We start from the raw sequence: 24,343 nt of genomic DNA, 5'->3' as shown, positions 1-24,343 counted from the left end.
TCCCGATTTACACCTTATCTTTGTGAATGAAGTTTGTGGATTATTTAAGCTTGCAGGTATTCCCGATGATGTTGTTAAAAGGAAGGTCTTCCCTTTATCTTTGAAGGGAGATGCATTGACATGGTATAGGCTATGTGATGATACGAGATCTTGGAATTATAAGCGATTGAAGTTGGAATTTCACCAGAAGTTCTATCCTATGCATCTTGTTCATCGTGATCGTAATTACATATATAATTTCTGGCCTCGCGAAGGAGAAAGCATCGCTCAAGCTTGGGGGAGGCTTAAGTCAATGTTATATTCATGCCCCAATCATGAGCTCTTCCGGGAAATGATTATTCAAAACAAATTATGCTCGGTTTTCTCTTAATAATCGCAACCTGCTCGATACTTCCTATGTTGGTTCTTATATGTTGAAGACTATTGATTTCAAATGGGACTTATTGGAAAGAATTAAACACAACTTTGAAGATTGGGGTTCCGACGATGGTAAGGAGTCAGGTATGACACCAAAGTTCAATTGTGTTAAATCTTTTATGGATACCGATGCTTTTCGTGGATTTAGCACTAAGTATGGACTTGACTCTGAGATAGTAGCTTCTTTCTGTGAATCTTTTGCTACTCACGTTGATCTCCCTAAAGAGAAGTGGTTTAAATATAATCCTCCTGTTGAAATGAAAGTAGTTTCACCTATCACAGTTGAAGAAAAGACTATCACTTACAGCGATCCTATTGTTCCTACTACTTATGTTGAGAAACCACCTTTTTCTGTTAGGATAAAGGATCATGCTAAAGCTTCAACTGTTGTTCGTAAGAGTAATACTAGGACTTATACACCTCCTGAGCAAATCAATGTTGAACCTAGTATTGCTATGGTTAAAGATCTCTTAGATGATGATTTAGATGGGCATGCTATTTATTTCTGTGATGAAACTGCTAATATTGCTAGACCAGATACTAAGATACATAGACCTGTCGTAGGCATGCCTGTTATTTCTGTTAAAATAGGAGATCATTGTTATCATGGTTTATGTGATATGGGTGCTAGTGCTAGTGCGATACCTTATGATTTATATAAATAAATTATGCACGAAATTGCACCCGTTGAATTATAATACATTGATGTTACTATTAAGCTTGCTAATAGGGATACCATTAAACCAGTTGGGATTGTTAGAGATGTTGAAGTTTTGTGTGGGAAAGTCAAATACCCTGCTGATTTTCTTGTTCTTGGTTCTCCACAAGATGCCTTTTGTCCCATTATATTTGGTAGACCCTTCTTAAACACTATTAATGCTAGGATTGATTGCGAAAAGGATGTTGTTACGATTGGCTTAGATGATATGACTCATGAGTTTAATTTTGCTAAATTTCGTACCCATGATAAAGAATTATCGAGTAAAGATGAAATAACTGGTCTTGCTTCTATTGCCGTGCCTCCTACTGATCCGTTAGAAAAATATTTGCTAGACCTTGAAAATGATATGTTTATGAAAGAAAGAAGGGAAATAGATGAAGTATTCCTTAAACAGGAACCTATTTTGAAACATAACCTTCCTGTTGAAATTCTTGGGGATCCCCCTCCACCAAAGGGTGATCCCGTGTTTGAACTCAAACCTTTACCTGATAATCTTAAGTATGCTTACCTTGATGAAAAGAAAATATATCCTGTTATTATTAGTGCTAACCTTTCAGAGCAAGAAGAAGAAAAATTATTGAAAACTCTGAAGAAGCACCGAGCTGCTATTGGATATACTCTGGATGATCTTAAGGGTGTTAGTCCCACGTTATGTCAACACAAAATTAGTTTGGAGGAAGGAGCCAAACCAGTTAGAGATCCTCAACTAAGATTGAATCCCAAGATGAAAGAAGTGGTAAGAAAGGAGATACTAAAGCTCCTTGAGGCAGGTATAATTTATCTCGTTGCTGATAGTGAATGGGTAAGCCCTGTCCATTGTGTCCCTAAAAGGGGAGGTATTACTGTTGTTCCTAATGATAAAGATGAATTGATTCCCGCAAAGAATTATTACAGGTTATAGGATGGTAATTGATTTTTGTAAATTAAATAAAGCTACTAAGAAAGATCATTACCCTTTACCTTTTATTGATCAAATGCTAGAAAGACTATCCAAACATACACATTTCTGCTTTCTAGATGGTTATTCTGGATTCTCTCAAATACCTATATTAGGGGAAGATCAATCAAAAACTACTTTTACTTGCCCTTTCGGTACTTTTGCTTATAGACGTATGCCTTTTGGTTTATGTAATGCACCTACTACCTTTCAAAGATGTATGATGGCTATATTCTCTGACTTTTGTGAAAAGATTTGTGAGGTATTCATGGATGACTTCTCCATTTGTGGATCCTCTTTTGTTGATTGCTTGAGCAACCTTGATCGAGTTTTGCAGAGATGTGAAGACACTAGTCTCATTCTGAATTGGGAAAAGTGCCACTTTATGGTTAATGAGGGCATTGTCTTAGGGCATAAGATTTCCGAGAGAGGTATTGAAGTTGACAAAGCCAAAGTTGATGCTATTGAAAAGATGCCATGTCCCAAGGGCATAAAAGGTATAAGAAGTTTCCTTGGTCATGCCGGTTTTTATAGAAGGTTCATTAAGGACTTTTCAAAGATCTCTAGGCCTCTGACTAACTTACTGCAAAAAGATATTCCTTTTGTCTTTGATGATGATTGTGTAGAAGCATTTGAAATACTTAAGAAAGCTTTGATCACTGCACCTGTTGTTCAGCCACCTGATTGGAATTTACCTTTTGAAATTATGTGTGATGCTAGTGATTATGCTGTAGGTGCTGTTCTAGGGCAAAGAGTTGATAAGAAATTGAATGTTATCCAGTATGCTAGTAAGACTCTTGATACTGCCCAAAGAAATTATGCTACTACTGAAAAAGAATTCTTAGCAGTTGTGTTTGCATGTGATAAGTTTAGACCTTATATTGTTGATTCCAAAGTTACTATTCACACTGATCATGTTGCTATTAAATATCTTATGGAAAAGAAAGATGCTAAGCCTAGACTCATTAGATGGGTTCTCCTGCTCCAAGAATTTGACTTACATATTATTGATAGAAAGGGAGCCGAGAACCCCGTTGGAGACAACTTGTCTAGGTTAGAGAATGTTCTTGATGACCCACTACCTATTGATGATAGCTTTCCTGATGAACAATTAGCGGTCGTTAATGCTTCTCGTACTGCTCCATGGTATGCTGATTATGCTAATTATATTGTTGCTAAATTTATACCACCTAGTTTCACATACCAGCAAAAGAAAAAGTTCTTTTATGATTTAAGACATTACTTTTGGGATGACCCACACCTTTATAAAGAAGGATTAGATGGTGTTATTAGACGTTGTGTACCTGAGCATGAACAAGAACAGATCGTATGCAAGTGTCACTCTGAATCATATGGAGGACACCACGCTGGAGATAGAACTGCACACAAGGTATTGCAATCTGGTTTTTGGCCTACTCTCTTCAAAGATGCTCGTAAGTTTGTCTTATCTTGTGATGAATGTCAAAGAGTTGGTAATATTAGTAGATGTCAAGAAATGCCTATGAATTATTCTCTTGTTATTGAACCGTTTGATGTTTGGGGCTTTGATTATATGGGACCTTTTCCTACCTCTAATGGTTATACACATATTTTAGTTGCTGTTGATTACGTTACTAAGTGGGTAGAAGCTATTCCAACTAGTAGTGCTGATCATTACACTTCTATTAAAATGCTTAAAGAAGTTATTTTTCCGAGGTTTGGAGTCCCTAGATATCTTATGACCGATGGTGGTTCACATTTTATTCATGGTGCTTTCCATAAGATGCTTGCTAAGTATGATGTTAATCATAGAATCGCATCTCCTTATCATCCGCAGTCTAGTGGTCAAGTAGAGTTGAGCAATAGAGAGCTCAAGTTAATTTTGCAAAAGACTGTTAATAGATCTAGAAAGAATTGGTCCAAAAAACTTGATGATGCATTATGGGCCTATAGAACTGCATACAAAAATCCTATGGGTATGTCTCCATATAAGATGGTTTATGGAAAAGCATGTCATTTACCTCTTGAACTTGAACATAAAGCATATTGGGCTATTAAAGAGCTCAATTATGACTTTAAACTTGCCGGTGAGAAGAGGTTGTTTGATATTAGCTCACTTGATGAATGGAGAGCCCAAGCTTATGAGAATGCCAAGCTATTCAAAGAAAAAGTTAAATGCTGGCATGATAAAAGGATACAAAAGCGTGAGTTAACGTAGGAGATTATGTGTTATTATTCAACTCTCGTTTAAGATTTTTTGCAGGAAAGCTTCTCTCTAAATGGGAAGGTCCCTACGTTATCGAGGAGGTCTATCGTTCTGGTGCCATAAAGATCAACAACTTCGAAGGCACAAGTCCAAGGGTGGTAAACGGTCAAAGAATTAAACATTATATTTCAGGTAATCCTATTAATGTTGAAACTAATATTATTGAAACCGTAACACCGGAGGAATACATAAGGGACACTTTCCAGAATGTTCAAGACTCTGAAAAGGAATAGGTATGTGGTACGGTAAGTAAACCGACTCCAAAACAACTCAAATGGCATTTTTATCAGTTTTGGATTATTTAAGAATTTTAGGAAGAAAGAAGTAGTCCGAAAGGGACACGAGGCCCCCACGAGAGTGGAGGGCGCGCCCACCCTTACTAGGCGCGCCCCCCTGTCTCGTGGGCACCTCGTGTGCCTCCCGAACTCCGTTTTCTTGCACGTTACATATTTTGGTCGGTAAAAATTCGTTATATATACTCCCGAAGGTTTTGACCACTCTATCGCGCAAATATCCTCTGTTTTCGTTTCAAGCTGTTTCTGTTTCAGATCTAGAGCATCATGGCATCTCCAAGCGCTCCCAAGGACAAGTTTTTCGAGAGGGTTATGAACCCCTATCTCGCGGAGGTGCTGCAACACCCTCAAACCATTGAGATGCGTGAGGGGGTGGTGCACATCCGTGATGTGGAGGGACCAAGGCGTACCGGAAGCATGGAGACAAAGCTCGAATATGTGGAGCAGCAAGTCTTCAAGTGCCAAGGGTTGGTGGAGCGTGGACTCAACACCAACCAGATGATGATCACAGAGTTCACCAACAACCACAAGCTAGATGCCAAAGTCATTGGGGAAACCATCTTCAAGCTTCAAGAGAAAATCGAGCACCTCCAAGCCCAGATCTATGACCTGCAAAACCAGAACTATGAGTATGAATATAGATTCAAAAGGATGAGTTCGGCTGCAGATTTAAGGATCCCGGAGACTCGATCATCCTTATACGATGGTGAGCCTATGCCTTGGAAGACGGACGACAAGCCTATATCATCAACAACTCCTACTTCACCACCTCAGAGGACATAATCACATGGGTATGGACACTCCCCTTGGCAACTGCCAAGCTTGGGGGAGGTGCCCCGGTATCGTATCACCATCACACTCCTATCTTTACCTTTTTATTTAGTTCGATCCTTTTAGTAGTATCTTAATCTAGTAGATTTAAGTTTTGATATCAAGTAGTTTTGAGTTTTGCTTTGTGATCTCTTTTTGTAATCGAGTCCATGAGCTATCTATAATAAAGATTAGTGTTGAGTCAAGGGCTTTGCTATGTTGCTATGATCTTGAGAAAGTAGAAAGAATTAAAGAGTTCTTATTGATCTTATGGTTAGTGATAACTTCACATATAGGAAGTATGAGGCATGAAAATTGTTGAGAGTTGATAAACGTAGTTTTGGTCATCGTTGCAATTAATAGGAAGTGATAAGGAAAGAGAGGTTCACATATAAATATACTATCTGTGACATCTTTTATGATTATGACCACTCATTAAGTATCACATGCTAAAAGAGTTGACGCTGGACAAGGAAGACAACGTAATGGTTTATGTTTTGTCACATCTCAGTTAAAGTATATTGTCATTGACCTTCCAAACATGTTGAGCTTACCTTTCTCCCTCATGCTAGCCAAATTCCTAGCACCAAGTAGAGATACTACTTGTGCTTCCATATTCCCTTAAACCCAGTTTGCCATGAGAGTTCACCATATCTACCTATGGATTGAGTAAGATCCTTCAAGTAAGTTGTCATCGGTGCAAGCAATAAAAATTGCTCTTTAAATATGCATGATTTATTAGTGCGGAGAAAATAAGCTTTATACGATCTTGTTATGGAAGCAATAAAAGCGACGGACTGCATAATAAAGGTCCATACACAAGTGGCAATATAAAGTGACGTTCTTTCGTACTAAGATTTTGTGTATCCAACCCTAAAAGCGCATGACAACCTCTGCTTCCCTTTGTGAAGGGCCTATCTTTTACTTTATGTTCTTACTTTTTGTTTTTATTTTATACTTGAGTCAAGGTGATCTTCACCTTTTCCCTTTTTCATTTTATCCTTTGGCAAGCTCCTCGTGTTAGAAAGATCATGATATATATATCCAATTGGATGTTCGTTAGCATAGACTATTATTGTTGACATCACCGGAAGGTGAATACGTTGGGAGGCAACACAATAAGCCCCTATCTTTCTTAGTGTCTGGCTGAAACTCCATAACCACAAGTATTGCGTGAGTGTTAGCAATTATAGAAGACTATATGATAGTTGAGTATGTGGACTTGCTGAAAAGCTCTATTGTTGACTCTTTCTGATGTTATGATAAATTACGATTGCTGCAATGACTAAGATTATAGTTTGTTAGTTCTCAATGAAGTTTTTGAACCATACTTGATATTGTGAATGGATTTTTACTTGAGCATAACAAATCATATGATGGAATCTATATATGTTGCTGTTATAAGAATGATCATGATGCCCTCATGTCCGTATTTTATTTTTATCGACACCTCTATCTCTAAACATGTGGACATATTTTTCGATATTGGCTTCCGCTTGAGGACAAGCGAGGTCTAAGCATGGGGGAGTTGATACGTCCATTTTGCATCATGCTTTTATATCAATATTTATTGCATTATGGGCTGTTATTACACACTATATCTCAATACTTATGGCTATTCTCTTTTATTTTACAAGGTTTACCATGAAGAGGGGGAATGCCGATAGCTGGAATTCTGGCTGGAAAAGGAGCAAACATTGGAAACCTATTCTGCACTGCTCCAAAAGTCCTGAAACTCCACGAAACATATTTTTGGATTTATTAAGAATTATTGAGCGAAAGAAGTACATCAGGGGGCCCACACCCTGGCCAGGAGGGTGGGGGGGTGCCCCCCTACTGGGCGCACCCCCTGTCTCCTGGGCCCCCTGGTGGCCCTCCGGTGTCCATCTTCCGCTATATGAAGGCTTTTACCCTGGAAAAAATCGTGGGCAAGCTTACGGGACAAAACTCCGCCGCCACGAGGCGGAACCTTGGCGGAACCAATCTAGGGCTCTGGCGGAGCTATTCTGCCGGGGACACTTCCCTCTGGGAGGGGGAAACCATCACCAACGTCATCACCAATGATCGTCTCATCGGGAGGGGGTCAATCTTCATCAACATCTTCACGAGCACCATCTCCTCTCAAACCCTAGTTTATCTCTTGTATCCAATCTTGTATCCAAAACCACAAATTGGTACCTGTGGGTTGCTAGTAGTGTTGATTACTCCTTGTAGTTGATACTTATTGGTTTACTTGGTGGAAGATCATATGTTCAGATCCTTAATGCATATTATTACACATCTGATTATGAACATGAATATGCTTTGTGAGTAGTTACGTTTGTTCCTGAGGACATGGGTGAAGTCTTGCTATTAGTAGTCATGTGAATTTGGTATTCGTTCGATATTTTGATGAGATGTGTGTTGTCTCTCCTCTAGTAGTGTTATGTGAACGTCGACTACATGACACTTCACCATTATTTGGGCCTAGAGGAAGGCATAGGGAAGTAATAAGTAGATGATGGGTTTCTAGAGTGACAGAAGCTTAAACCCTAGTTTATGCGTTGCTTCGTTAGGGGCTGATTTGGATCCATATGTTTCATGCTATGGTTAGGTTTACCTTAATACTTTTGTTGTAGTTGCGGATGCTTGCAATAGGGGTTAATCATAAGTGGGATGCTTGTCCAAGTAAGGGCAGTACCCAAGCACCGGTCCACCCACATATCAAATTATCAAGTACCGAACACAAATCATATGAACGTGATGAAAACTAGCTTGACGATAATTCCCATGTGTCCTCGGGAGCTCCTTTCTCATTATTAGAATTTGTCCTGGCTTATCCTTTGCTACATAAAGGATTGGGCCTCCTTGCTGCACTTTATTTACTTTGTTTACTTATTACTTGTTACTATTTATGTTATCACAAAACTATCTATCACCTACAATTTCAGTGCTTGCAGAGAAAACCTTACTGAAAACCGCTTATCATTTCCTTCTGCTCCTCGTTGGGTTCGACACTCTTACTTATCGAAAGGACTATGATAGATCTCCTACACTTGTGGGTCATCAAAGACTGACAAGGAGATTGCTGAGATAATGGAAAGGATGAGCAAAGGAAAGGCTAAAGGATTTCGTGAGGATGAGCACGATACTTTATGGTTTGAGGATCACGTATACGTGCCTAATGACCCCGAGATCAGGAAGTTGATTCTGCAAGAGGCCCACGTTTCACTGTATTCAATTCACCCAGGAAACACCAAGATGTATCTAGATTTGAAGGAAAGTTTCCAGTGGACGAGAATGAAGAGGGATATTGCTGAGTACGTAGTAGTATGTGATGTATGTCAGAGAGTGAAGGCAGAGCATCAGAAGCCAGCAGGATTGCTACAGCCATTACAGATACCCGAATGGAAGTGGGACAAGCTAGGCATGGATTTTATCACGGGATTGCCCAGGACTCGTTCAGGCTATGACTCGATATGGGTTGTAGTCGATCGATTGACAAAAGTAGCCCATTTCATCCCAGTGAAGACCACTTATACAAGTGCTAAGCTGGCAAAGATATATATGACCAGGATTTTATGTCTGCATGGAGTTTCGAGGACCATTGTATCAGATAGAGGAACCCATTTTACCTCAAAGTTCTGGAATCAGTTGAACGAAACTTTGGGTACTAGGCTAGAGTTCAGTACAACCTTTCATCCACAGACAGATGGATAGACCGAGAGAGTCAATCATATTTTGGAGGACATGTTAAGAGCTTGTGCGCTAGATTATGGATCTAGTTGGGACGACAATTTGTCGTATGCAGAGTTCTCTTATAACAACAGTTATCAAGCCAGTTTGAAGATGGCCCCTTTTGAAGCCTTGTATGAAAGGAGGTGCAGGACACCGTTGCTATGGGATGAAGTTGGAGACCGTTAGTTGTTTGGACCAGATTTGATTAAGGAGTCTGAAGGGAAGGTTAAGTTGATTCACGACCGACTCAAGGTAGCCCAGTCTAGGGAGAAGAGTTATGCAGATTCTAAACGCAAGGAGACAGTTTACGAAGTCGGAGACAGAGTATATCTTCGTGTGTCCCCACTTCGAGGGGTTAAGCATTGTGGATTTAAGGGAAAGTTTGCACCATGTTTTGTGGGACCATACAAAGTTTTGGAACATATGGGAGAAGTTGCTTACAAGCTGGAATTGCTAGAAGGATTGTCAGGAGTTCACGACGTGTTTCACGTTTCCCAGTTGAAGAAGTGCCACGCAGAGATGGCCGATATTACTCTGAGAGATACAGTGCCACTAGAAGCGATTCAGCTTGATAGCGATTTGACCTACGAGGAGAAACCAGTGAAGATTCTCGAGTTTGCCAGCCAAGTCACACGCAGCAAGGTTATCAAGTTGCAAAGTTCAGTGGAGCCACCACACCGAGGATGAAGCCACCTGGGAACGAGAGGAAGACCTACGGAAGGACCACCCACACCTATTTTCTAGCCAACCCGAATCTCGAGGGCGAGATTCATCTTAAGGGGGGTAGGTTTGTAACATCCCAAATTTCCCAATTTGGTATGTTATACATAGATCATCATTGTATATCATATTTTATTGCATTTTGGTTGATCCTAGAAATTCTAAGCAACTCAAGGACCCACGGAGAGAGTTGGGGATTTCAATTATTTTTCATATTAGAGTTTTCTCAAATATTGAAAGAAGGATCAATTTGGTTTTAATCATTTTCTCTCCAAATATTTCCAATCTCAAAATAAAAGAGAGGGGATAAAATGACTTCTCTAAAATAAAAGAAATATTGGAGGAAAAATGTTAAAATCAAATAAGAATTTCATTTGGATTTTTATTGCTATTCTATTTGTGTTAGGAAAAAACTGTATTTTTCAAAATTGCATTAGTAGCCCAAATAAATGTTCACTTTGTCCGCAATATTATTAGAAGATTGCAAAAAAATTATTTCAGGATTTTTGGACTCCGTTTAATATTTCTTTTGTTTGTTTTTCTGCGTTAGTTTAAAAAAAAACCGCACTGACCTAACGGGCCGTGCCCGAGCCGGACTCCGCCCCGGCAGGCCTTTAAAGGGCGAGGCCCAACAACCCGCAGCGCCGCCAGCCCCGCCCAAAACCCTAGCGCCACCGCCTCGAAACCCGCGCCGCCACCGTCGCTCAACGCCGCTACCTCCCCGCCTGAGCCGCCGCCGCCGCCCCGCCCGCCAGAGTCGCCGCCGCCGCCACCGCCGCTGCCACTCGCCGGAGGTAGATGCCGCCGCCGCCGCCGTTTCGGTTTTTCTCAGAAAACTATTCATTTTTTTAGAAACCTAGATCCGTTTTTTAGAATAGATCGGTTCGGTTTTTTCGGTTTAGTTAATTAGCTGACGTTCGTTCGTACGTTCGTTTTAACGAACGTTGTTCGTCAGTTAGTCAGAAACATTGAACATTCGTTCGTTAGCCTGTTCGTCTTATCTTTTTTCCAGGGTTTTTCTGCGATTATTTTCGATCGCGATTTCTGCCCTGATCTTCATTCTAGTATATCTTTTCGCTCGTTTATCCAAATTAGATGAAACAAGCGCCTAGATCTTTGTCTCGAAGCCTTCTTTCTGTTTAACTAACTTGAACCTGATTTTGGTACTGTAAAATTTGACTTTAGTCCAGATTAGTAAATGATTCTTGTTTCTTTTGTAGTTTGAGTTTCGTTGCTCCGTTTGATTTGATTCTTTTTGCAAACCGGAGTTCTTCAGTTGAACTTTCTGGTTAGACCTTCTTATTGGATTTTTACCCATGCTTCTAGTTGAGTGCTTATGTATGCTTTTGTTTGTTTGTGATAGAATTCTCGGGAGAGATTTGCTCCATATAAGAATTTGTACAGGCTTGTCCTTTGCTACAAAAAGGATTGGGCCACCTAGCTTCCCCTTATTTACTTTTGTTACTTGCTACCTGTTATGAATTACCTTATCACAAAACTATCTGTTACCGATAATTTCAGTGCTTGCAGAGAATACCTTACTGAAAACCGCTTGTCATTTCCTTCTGCTCCTCGTTGGGTTCGACACTCTTACTTATCGTAAGGACTATGATAGACCCCCTACACTTGTGGGTCATCAAGACTCTTTCCTGGCGTCGTTGCCGGGGAGTGAAAAGCCTTTGGTACGTGGAACTTGGTAAGGAAAAATTTATATAGTGTGCTGAAATTTACTGTCACTTGTTACTATGGAACATAATCCTTTGAGGGGCTTGTTCGGGGTATCTTTGCCCCGACCAGTAGAGCAAAGAGTTGCTCCTCAACCTACTGAACCTACTGAAAATGTTTACTTTGAAATTCCTTCTGGTATGATAGAGAAACTGCTAGCTAATCCCTTTACAGGAGATGGAGCATTGCATCCCGATTTACACCTAATCTATGTGGATGAAGTTTGTGGATTATTTAAGCTTGTAGGTATGCCCGACGATGTTATCAAGAAGAAGGTATTACCTTTATCTTTGAAGGGAGAGGCGTTGACATGGTTTAGGCTATGTGATGATATGTGATCATGGAACTACAAACGATTGAAATTGGAATTTCATCAGAAGTTTTATCCTATGCATCTTGTTCATCGTGATCGTAATTATATATATAATTTTTGGCCTCGCGAAGGAGAAAGCATTGCTCAAGCTTGGGGGAGGCTTAATTCAATGCTATATTCATGCCCCAATCATGAGCTCTCAAGAGAAATGATTATTCAAAAAAATTATGCTCGACTTTCTCTCAACAATCGCTCCATGCTCGATACTTCTTGTACTGGTTCTTTTATGATGAAGACTATTAAATTCAGATAGGATTTATTGGAAAGAATTAAACACAACTTCGAAGATTGGGATCTCGATGAGGGTAAGGAGTTGGGTATGACACCTAAGTTTGATTGTGTTAAATCTTTTACGGATACTGATGCTTTTTGTGAATTTAGCACTAAATATGGACTTGACTCTGAGATAGTAGCTTCTTTCTGTGAATCATTTGCTACTAATGTTGACCTCCCTAAGGAGAAATGGTTTAAATATAATCCTCCCATTGAAGTAAAAGTAGTTGCACCTATTAAAGTTGAAGAAAAGACTATCACTTATAATGATCCTATTGTTCCTACTACCTATATTGAGAAACCCCCTTTCCCTGTTAGGATAAAGGATCATGCTAAAGCTTCAACTGTGGTTCGTAAGACTAATACTAGAACACCGACACCACTTGAGCAAATTAAAGTTGAACCTAGTATTGCTATGGTTAAAGATCTCTTGGCTGATAACATTTCTAGGCCTCTGACTAATCTCTTACAAAAAGATATTCCTTTTGTCTTCGATGATGATTGTGTAGAAGCATTTGAAATACTTAAGAAAGCTTTGATTTCTGCACCTATTGTTCAGCCACTTGATTGGAATTTACCCTTTGAGATTATGTGTGATGCTAGTGATTATGTCATAGGTGTTGTTCTAGGACAAAGAGTTGATAAGAAACTAAATGTTATTCAATATGCTAGTAAAACTCTAGACAGTGCCTAGAGAAATTATGCTACTACTGAAAAAGAATTTTTAGCAGTTGTATTTGCTTGTGATAAGTTCAGACCTTATATTGTTGATTCTAAAGTAACTGTTCACATTGATCATGCTGCTATTAAATATCTTATGAAAAAGAAAGATGCTAAACCTGGACTTATTAGATGGGTTCTCCAATTACAAGAATTTGATTTGCATATTATTGATAGAAAGGAAGTTGAGTACCCCGTTGCAGACAACTTGTCTAGGTTAGAGAATGTTCTTGATGACCCACTACCTATTGATGATAGCTTTCCTAATGAACAATTAGCCGTCATAAATGCTTCTCGTATTGATCCATGGTATGCTAATTATGCTAATTACATTGTTGCTAAATTTATACCACCTAGTTTCACATACCAGCAAAAGAAAAAGTTTTTCTATGATTTAAGACATTACTTCTAGGATGACCCACACCTTTATAAAGGAGTAGATGGGGTTATTAGACGTTGTGTACCTAAGCATGAACAGGAATAGATCCTACGCAAGTGTCACTCCGAGGCTTATGGAGGACACCACGCTAGAGATAGAACTGCACACAAGGTATTGCAATCCGGTTATTATTGGCCTACTCTCTTAAAAGATGCCCGTAAGTTTGTCTTGTCTTGTGATGAATGTCAAATAATTGGTAATATTAGTATACGTCAAGAAATGCCTATGAATTATTCTCTTGTTATTGAACCATTTGATGTTTGGGGCTTTGATTATATGGGACCTTTTCCTTCCTGTAATGGATATACACATATTTTAGTTGTTGTTGATTACGTTACTAAGTGGGTAGAAGCTATTCCAACTAGTAGTGGTGATCATAACACCTCTATTAAGATGCTTAAAGAAGTTATTTTTCTGAGGTTTGGAGTCCCTAGATATTTAATGACTGATGGTGGTTCACATTTTAGTCATGGTGCTTTCCGTAAAATGCTTGCTGAGTATGATGTTAATCATAGAATTGCATCTCCATATCACCCACAGTCTAGTGGCCAAGTAGAACTTAGCAATAGAGAGCTCAAGTTAATTTTGCAAAAGACTGTTAATAGATCTAGAAATAATTGGTCCAAAAAACTTGATGATGCATTATAGGCTTATAGAACTGCATATAAAAATCCTATGGGTATGTCTCCATATAAAATGGTTTATGGAAAAGCATGTCACTTACCTCTCAAACTAGAACATAGGGCATATTGGGCCATTAAAGAGCTCAATTATGATTTCAAACTTGCCGGTGAGAAGAGGTTATTTGACATTAGCTCACTTGATGAGTGGAGAACCCAAGCCTATGAGAATGCCAAACTATTTAAAGAAAAAGTTAAAAGATGGCATGACAAAAGGATACAAAAGCATGAGTTTAATGTAGGTGATTATGTGTTGCTTTTCAACTCTCTTTTAAGATTTTTTGCAGGAAAACTCCTGTCTAAATGGGAAGGTCCTTACGTTATCGAGGAGGTCTACCGTTCCGGTGCCATAAAAATCAACAACTACGAAGGCACAAATCCGAAGGTGGTGAACGATCAAAGAATCAAACATTATATCTCAGGTAATCCTATAAATGTTGAAACCAATGTTATTGAAATCGTAACCCCGGAGGAATACATAAGGGACACTTTCCAGAACGTTTCAGACTCCGAAAAGGAATAGGTATGTGGTACGGTAAGTAACCCGACTCCAAACAGTTCTAATAGCAGTTTTTCTCCGTTTTGGAATATTTAAGAAAATAGGAAAATAAGAAGTAGTCCGAGAAGGACACGAGGCGTCCACGAGGGTGGAGGGCGCGCCCTACCCCCATGGGCGCCCCCCCCTTGTCGGTGTCAAAACCGGCGGATCTCGGGTAGGGTTCCCGAACTGTGCATCTAAGGCTAATGGTAACAGGAGGCAGGGGACACGATGTTTACCCAGGTTCGAGCCCTCTCTATGGAGGTAATAACCTACTTCCTGCTTGATTGATCTTGATGTATATGAGTATTACAAGAGTTGATCTACCACGAGATTGTAATGGCTAAACCCTATAATTCTTGCCTATGAGGTTATGATTATGACTCTAACCCTAGAAGTCTAACCCTCCGGTTTATATAGACACCCCCGAGGGGGGGGGGCTAGGGTCGTACAAAGTCGGTTACAGAAAAAGGAATCTACATATCCGAATCGCCAAGCTTGCCTTCCATGCCAAGGAGGGTCCCATCCAGACACGGGACGAAATCTTCTATCTTGTATCTTCATAGTCCAACAGTCCGGCCAATGTATATAGTCCGGCTGTTCGAGGACCCCTTAGTCCAGGACTCCGTCAGTAGCCCCTGAACCAGGCTTCAATGACGATGAGTCCGGCACGCAGATTGTCTTGGCACTGCAAGACGGGTTCCTTCTCCAAATACTTCAACATAGTCTCCCGATCACAGGAAACGTGTTCGGCTCTGCAAAAAAAGTACCACACACAACCGTAGAGAGTATAATATTCCACGAGTCTAATCCGCTGACAACTTTTTGTAGCGTGACATCACGCCACTGCTCGGTCATTATTCAAACTATTTTTAGCCTGCCGCTCCGTATTTTGAGGTGCGGTTTCACTGGCACGTCTTGTCGAAGCAGAGATCATGTCCCCTTATCATGGTATTCTCACCAATATGGGCATGGGTAAACAAACCGTGTCATCTCCACGGTGCTAGGGGAATAGGCAGATTTTAAGGCGAGGGGGAGGCGCATGACTCTTATTGTCTTTATAAGGGGATAAGGATTCATCCTCATTCACCCACGCCTTCTCCTTCCTCTACCCATCCATTCTTGAGCTCCAACGCCCAAGCTCTCGCCTTCTCCGCCCGAAAAAGCACTCCAATCATGTCTGGATCCGGAGCTGGAGGCAAGTGGATGGCCTCCTTCGTCAAGAAGGAGGACATCAAGAAGCTCCGGGAGGCCGGGTACTTGGCCAAGGACATCGCTCATCGACTTCCGGCCAAGGGATATATCATCCCCACCCTAGAGCCCCAGGAAAGGGTGGTGTTTCTCTCCCACTTCATCCGCGGGCTGGGATTCCCCCTCCACCCATTCGTCCACGGACTGATGTTCTACTATGGGCTAGACTTCCATGACTTGGCCCCCAACTCAATCCTCAACATCTCGGCATTTATTGTTGTGTGCGAGGCCTGAGGGAGTCCTGGATGAGGGGGTATCCAGGCTATATACTTTGGCCGGACTGTTGGACTATGAAGATACAAGATTGAAGACTTCGTCCCATGTCCGGATGGGACTCTCCTTTGCGTGGAAGGCAAGCTTGGCGATCCGGATTATATATCTCCTTCTCTGTAACCGACTCTGTGTAACCCTAGCCCCCTCTGGTGTCTATATAAACTAGAGGGTTTAGTCAATAGGACGAGAACAACAATCATACCATAGGCTAGCTTCTAGGGTTTAGCCTCTACGATCTCGTGGTAGATCAACTCTTGTAATACTCATATCATCAAGATCAATCAAGCAGGAAGTAGGGTATTACCTCCATCGAGAGGGCCCGAACCTGGGTAAACATCGTGTCCCTAGTATCCTGTTACCATTAGCCTTAGACGGACAATTCGGGACCCCCTACCCGAGATCCGCCGGTTTTGACACCGACATTGGTGCTTTCATTTAGAGTTCCTCTGTGTCGTCATCATAAGGTTTGATGGCTCCTTCAATCTTCGACAACGCAGTACAGGGTGAGACTTTTCTCCCTGGACAGATCTTCAATTTTGGTGGCTTCGCACTGCGGGCCAATTCGCTTGGCCATCTGGAGCAGATCGACAGCTATGCCCCTGGCCATCAGGTCAGGTTCGGAAACCTAAACTACACCACCGACATCCGCGGAGACTTGATCTTCGACGGGCTCGAGCCCACGTTTGGAGCGCCGAACGACCATGATGTGCATGACTTAGATCTGCCGTCGGACAGTATTCGGGATATCGCGCCTGCTACCGCTCCGGACTTCAATCCAGAGCAGATCGTGCCATCCGAGGATGGGTGGATGGACCCCGCCATGGAGGTCGCTGTCAGGACCCCGACTCAATGCCACATCGATCTAGCATGTAACACCTCATATCACTTTGCGGCCTCACGCACGGTATTCCCACGGGTGTCGCCTTACCTTTACCCGAGACCGTTTGCGCCTTTTGGCACACGTATATGACCGTGTCGCTAGCATCCATATGATAAGGAGCCCGGGCTGACATGGCTAGTCGTAAACCCAAAGTGGCACAAACTTACAGGGACATGCATCCATGACCCAGCATCGAACGTGTCGGTCATCAGCGAGTGAATCCAGGCTGTAGCACTGGGCTAGCAGGACTCCGGTGAACCGGGCTGTAGCGGGCTAACAGGACTCCGGTATTCATCGCGTGACATTTCCCCGAAGGGACAGACACAGGAACGAAGAAGGACACATGCCGGCCAGCCTAAGTGTTCCGGAGCAGTAGCAAGCTACCATGGCTCGGTGGAAACACTAGGAGACATTTCCCGGTAAGAGAGGCTACTAAAGATAAACAACTAGATAGTCAGATCCCACACATACCAAGCATTTCAATAACATACACACAATATGCTCGATATGTGCAATACAACATGGCATCACAAAATGACTCTACGACTCAGTAGTTTTTCAATAGACTCCGAGGAGCGAGATATTACAAACATGGGTCTCATGACCCAACAATCAGAGCACACAAGTCAAAGCACAAGCGGAAGCTTAACATGTCTGAGTATAGACAACTATAAATGAAAAAGGCTGAGAAGCCTGACTATCTACCAGATCCTGCCGAGGGCACAAGATCGTAGCTGAGGTAACAAGCTAAACGTCGAAGTCCATGCGGTACTACTAACGAGACTGAAGTCTCTCTGCAAAAACATAAATTAAGCAACATGAGTACAAATGTACCCAGCAAGACTTACATCAGATCTATCTACATATGCATCATTATCAACAAAGGGGATGGTGGAGTTTGACTGCAGCAAGCCAGCTTTGACTCGGTGGCTATCCTGAACTACGACTGCAAGTAACTCTTTTGAGGTGGCGCACACGAGTCCACATATTCACCATATCAATACACCACTATGGATCCGCTCCCGTCTCCCTACGAGAACGCCATCCATAGCACTCACGCTTATCTTGCGTATTTTAGAGTGTCCACTTTCACTTGTCTATGAACTGTATAAGGGGTCCAAGTTTCCATATCCGAGGAATCCGGCTATTCGAATAGATGATGTTAACCCTGCAGGGGTGTACTTCTTCACACACGCTCTCGGCACTTACCGCCCTGTACCCGTCATGTACCTCGGCAACCTTCAAGCGGAAGCCGGGCGAGGGAGTCGGCCACGGCCTACCTAAACACTCAAGTCTCTTGTCCAGGTTTATCGCCTATTCGGGTTCCATCCGCAAGGAGATCCGGCCGGGGTGTCGCTCACGGCCCCAAACGATGTGTGCAGGGTTCCCAAGTCCACCATCCGGGTGCCACTTGGTACACCGGGCCACTGTGCCTAGTCTATCCCAAGCCCACATGTACCGGGTGCCACTTGGTAGACTACTAATACTACCTACAAACACCAGAAACTAGTTGCAACTCCTGGACAGAGAACAAGGGTGATTAAGAAGCCGAGAGGGGTCGAGTTACCGGAACCCAATGTGTGGTAGTAACTGTTCATGGATCACAAACACAGAACTCAGTTCCTGAGGACGGCTGCAATGAGACAACCCACCATGTACTCCTACATGGCCTCTCACCGCTACCTTTACCAAATCGTGTTCACACACTTAGCTCTCAACAGTAGGACATGTTTTACACACTTCTGATTCATCCCCGATGAATCAGACCTGACTCAACTCTAAGCAGTAGCAGGCATGACAAACAAGCATGAATGAGTAGGCACAGCAGGGCTCAAACAACTCCTACTCATGCTAGTGGGTTTCATCTATTTACTGTGGAATGACAGGTCATGCAAAGGATAAAGGGGTTCAGCTACCGCAGCAAGTAACAGTTGAATCGTTGTTGTCCTAATGCAGTAAAAGAGAGCAGGAGCGAGAGAGTGGGATTTTATCGGAATGAACAAGGGGTTTTTGCTTGCCTGGCACTTCTGAAGATAACATTGAGTCTTCATCAGTGTCAACGGTCACATCATCGGTACAACGTCTACCGAGGGGGAACAACACCGGCAACAGGGAAAGAACACAATCAATGCAATGCAACAATATGATGCATGAGTGTGACATGGCAATATGCTGTGGTTTGAGCTAATGCAGCTAGCAACAAAGTTAAATGAAGTTGGTTTGGACCCTAAGTTCAAAACCAAACTCCATATGTGAAATTCAAATGTCATTTAATTGATTTGTGCTAAACAGCAGCTATAAGTTGTTCTAACATGCATGAAAATGGTACAGATGGATAGATTGGATTTTTCTGATAATTTTTCATATATAAATTATTTCATTCTGAGCTACGGTTGAATTTCTATGAATTATTGAAGTTTTAGCTATTTTCTGGAATTTATAAATCATTTCCTAATTTATTTTAATTCCAGAAAGGAATGATTGCGTCAGCATGACCTCATCCTGACGTCATCAGGTCAACAGGGCGGGTCCAGGTCAAACCTGACGTGTGGGGCCCACACGTCAGTGACACGGGTTAAACAGGGGGGTTTAGTTTAGTTCAATTAAAGATTAGGGGCACTAGGGCCCACATGTCAGTGTCAGGGGGTTATATTAGGTGGTGATTAGCTTAAGCTAATCACTTGATGGCGGGGTCCACCTGTCATGGACCCAGGGGAGGTCAAACCCCTGGTCAGTAGGGTCAATCCCGCCGGCGTTGAGTCGCCGGCGAGGCCGAGGCGGCGGAGGCCTTCGGGTTTCTTGCTCCGGCGACCAAACAGACGGAGGAGGGGCTCTACGGATAGCTGGAAGAGCGCCGCGTCTTCCTGTGGAGTCGGTTGGGGTCGGGGCGGCCGGAATCGGCGCCGGCGACGACCTAGGTGGCCGCCGGAGTTCGGGCGACCACGGGTTTGATGCTGCAGAGAGCAAGCGGGCTAGTTTTTGCGCTAGGCATGCTCTACGGGAAACTACGAACGCACAGGGCTCGCCGGGGTGACCAAATGGTCACCGGAGCTACGCCGCCGGCGAGCTCGGCGGAGGTGAGCTTCGGCCATGGTGGAAATCGGTGCTAGAGGACGCGCTAGAGGAAGGGCACAGGGGGGAAATGGAGAGGAGCTCATGTAGGGACTAGCAGAGTCGACGACGAGGTCGGGGAAGCTCTGGACGATGCGAATTTACGGCGGCGATCTCCGGGCACCGGAGATGAAGATGACGACGCTCCGGTCGACTGGGGCCTCCTCTGGTCGCGTGCGTCGGTGTGCAGCTCCATGGGGTCGGGACGGAGCTCAGGGATGCGAGGAGGGAGCGAGGGGGTGGCTGTGGCCGCGGCGAACGGCGTCGGAGGCGACGAGCTCCGCTTGGGCAGAGAGGGAGAGAGAGCAGAGGAGAGGATGAGGCGAGGGAGAGAGTGAGAGAGAGCCAGGGGCTGCGTGGCGCTCCGTGGCGTCGTCTAGGAGGGCCGGGGAAGCAGGAGGTGGCCGGAGAAGCAGGAGGTGGCCGGGGCGCGTGGCCGCGCGCGCCGGGCGCGTGCCCGTCCTCCTGGCAAAGGAGGAAGGCGACAAGGGGGTAGCGGTGGCGGGCTGGGCCGGCCAGCTGCAGTGCTGGGCCGGTTTGGCTACCAGGTGAGCGCCAGGTAAGATGCTCTGTTTTATTTTTTTCCTTCTATTTTGTTTTATTAAATTTCGTTTTGCCACTGTTTTGAATTTAAAATAATTCAAACAATGCCAAAAACTCCTCTGAATATTTTTATTTTGCTAGACGGACTTCTCCATAAGCTCATAAAATATTTCAGGGGTAGTTGAAATTATATTCTAGTTATATGAATATAATTCAAATTCAAATAGCTAATGAATTAAATTCAAAGTCCCAAAAATAAATCCTTAAAAATGTTCAATATTTTGGTTGGGACCAGAACCCTTGCCAAAAATTATCAAACATTTAAGAAGAGCATTTTGGAACAATGAATGAGATTTTTAGGGTTTTTGCCCTTCTTTTATTTAGGGTTCTGAGGCTTCCAATTTCCCTCAGTTCAAGTTTCAAAATTTAAACATGATGCAAACACCAGGCAGCACCAGAAGCTAGGGATGTGACAACTCACCCCCACTAAACAAGAATCTCGACCCGAGATTCAAACGTAGGGTAAGGTGAAAGGGGAACGCAAACTAGTATAATCTTCACGATCCAGGGTGCACTTCATCAAAGCGTTGATTCGATCACCATCTTTGACCCGTCGTCTTGCTCTGAGAACTCTAGAAGGGTCGATCTTCTCGAAGATCGAACAACTCAGGATTAACTCACGGAATGAGACATAGCAACCTCTCTCGAGCTGAGACACTAAACATACATCCATGGGAATGGAGTGAAGCAGATGACGAAGGTTCACTAGGTAGACAACAATTTCACGCTTAAGAAGGTGGTAATTGATTGTCAACGTAGCGAGGAGTTGAGTTGCCGTGATACCACAACGAGGCATCTTAGGGATGGTGACTCGTAGATATATCCCCTTAAGTGGCAAAAAGAATTACCTTTGATTTAGAGATCATTGAAACTCTTTAAACCAGCCTAAGGCAATTCTCGAGCGATCGTTTGGAGGGGGTCGGTAGAATGGCATACTCGGACTTGGATGATGTGGATTACCTTGTTGAAGACAACGTAATGGATGAATTTGCTTACCACCGGAAATGGAAGAGACCCATGGTAGAATGGCACATTGGCGGTGCAAGCTGGGAACAAAATGCAAATGCTGGGAATGATTCTGGTAACTGGGGAAGAACCCAACAATAGAGAGTGAATCCACTGTTTGAGAAGTTATAGTATAACCGAGGAAGCTGAGAGCAAACCCAGTTAGTGCCGATGATAACATCTAGCGCTTGTGCGTGCTCTCAAGAACTTGAGCATTCCCATATTCATCAAGGTTTTACCAACATCCGTGTCAAGGATCCTGGCAACACAACATACCACCATGATGAACAACGATGGACGATGCAGATGCAAAGGAAGATAACACTTTCTCAGATTTCACCTTAGCGAGGCCAAGGAAACAAAATCTGGATGATCGACCGAGAGACATTTAGCACTCCACTCCTAATGTTCTCCTTGATGTGCTTAGCATATCCCATTCATTGAAATGGTTTGGTAACTAGACATCAAGTAAAAGGTCAGACTTCGGGAACACAAAATCCATAAGATCAACTACGGAGGTAAATCCTGCGAAATCCTTATGAGGATGTGGCCAACATTTTCAATCAAGATACTACAATAATAGGTCTTCCGGCTAGGTGGGTTGGCCACGACATCCACTTTTACCGGTTATCGAGGGACCAGTATTATAGTTCTTGGGAAATGTTCCAACCATCATATCTGCCTGAGATTCAGATCTGGTTGGTGTCAGGATATCCAGACTCATCGAGTCTAGGAAGAAAAAATGAAAGTTTGCAACACAACCGACGAGATGACGTTGCGAGATTCTCGGGAAATGGACTATGGTAGTAAGCTCCAAAACATGAGCTGGTTCTGCTGCACACATGTGAACATGTTGTCCCAGACAAAACATGATCACATGGTAGTCTTACACTAAAACACTACCGAGTTCAGGTGGGGAACCATAATCGAGGATATTGAAGTCTTGTGCATGACCTAGGATTAGCACATCAACTCCTTTTCCTAAACAAATCAGTCAGTGGCTTGGTGTGCTAGGGACACATATAGAATGGAGGTTGCAAGTCTTCGAACCACAGAATACTTCGCACGTATGCATGACTGATTTGGGATGATTCCAAAGGAAACAACATTGACTTTCTCGAATCCACGGCGGCAACTTGCATCTAATGCACATGAACTGGAGGAAGTCACTTCTTACATCCGAACATATACTTCATGAGCTAGCATGAAGAAATGCTTTCAAAAGTTTCCAACACTAGCTTAATGTTCAACAAAATCATGGAGGAGACAAGGATGTTGTCGATGGGCTCAACAACAACTCATCAGAATTTCCATATCACTGGACTTCCACCATCATGTGAACAAGGTGATAGTATTGGTCAGACCCAAAGAATATAATGGTGTATGCTCGAGGAAAACCACGAGTAAAACAACATTACAAACATCGTTGGTACTGATTTGATTTGACGATAGCCCACACTCAAATCAAAGGATTGATTGAGACAATAGGTCCAGCAACTGATCACAGGGACCAATCGATGAAGATATCATCTTTCTTCAACACACACTACACAAGAATATCCCTTTGGAACGAACTAAGTCAGGCAAGCTTTTATCTTCCAACTCTCCAAGTTGTTGTCTAGCTTAACCAACTAGCTCAGGGATATCCAACACAGATTCTTGGAGAAAGGGTGATTCACAAGAAACCAACTTGATCACGAGCTCAACATAGCAGTCAGGAAACAACCCGGTAACACTTCCAAGAAGATATTTGGAAAGTCACGAACCACCGATATGTTGCTAAGCTCGAGAACAATCTCACTTTTGAGGGCAAGACGATATGATCAAATGAGTGAGGACTTGACAAGATCCTAACTCATCAATCGAAGGGTGCACCGAAATAAGGACTAGGTAGCATGATCAGTCTTAGAAGGATGATTCAAAAACCAACACGTTAAGAATGAGGATGTTGTCCATTAGCTACCCAGCAACGAGTTGCTCGGAGTATTGATTTCACACACCATGATTCACTTGTCGGTATTCCGGTTATAATAACACGGAAACCGAGAAATGAATAATGATGGAGAGAGTATCACGGTATCAAGAGTTCATAGGATGGTGTGCAATTCCCATGATATTCTTGATATAAAGATGGTAATACTCCAAGGTAGAACAGAACAAAAGTTGGATTAGCAACTTGATCTGCAGAGTACAACTTCTTTGACCCAATCCTGGATATGGATGAGGTACTGGAGTTTGTTTCTCCTAGTTATTCCGGAATAGAATGGCTTGACGAACCACAAGAGTAGCAGGCCTCGATAAACGAATGCACACATACTCTTGACTATCAATTGATAGACGAGGGTCAGAATGCAACTAAAAGAACAACTCAAAAGAACATATAATTTTCTGAGTTGTGGATGCATGGTTTAGCATGTTGAACGAAGTTCAACATATTTCTTCCGGATAACCCATGTAGAAAGGTAGAACTGGCAGAGCCACAATATATAATGGAGAACTCATCAAGAGCACTCTGGTTATGATCGTTCAGTTCAACGAGGAACTTCTGCCATAAGTAATTCATGGTATTTGGAAGAAGAAGATACCACGGACTTTAAGGACTATCGCAAAGG

The sequence above is a fragment of the Triticum dicoccoides genome, chromosome 2B (genome assembly GCF_002162155.2).
Source record: "Triticum dicoccoides isolate Atlit2015 ecotype Zavitan chromosome 2B, WEW_v2.0, whole genome shotgun sequence".
NCBI lineage: Eukaryota > Viridiplantae > Streptophyta > Magnoliopsida > Poales > Poaceae > Triticum > Triticum dicoccoides.
This window is presented reverse-complemented; position numbering follows the sequence as displayed.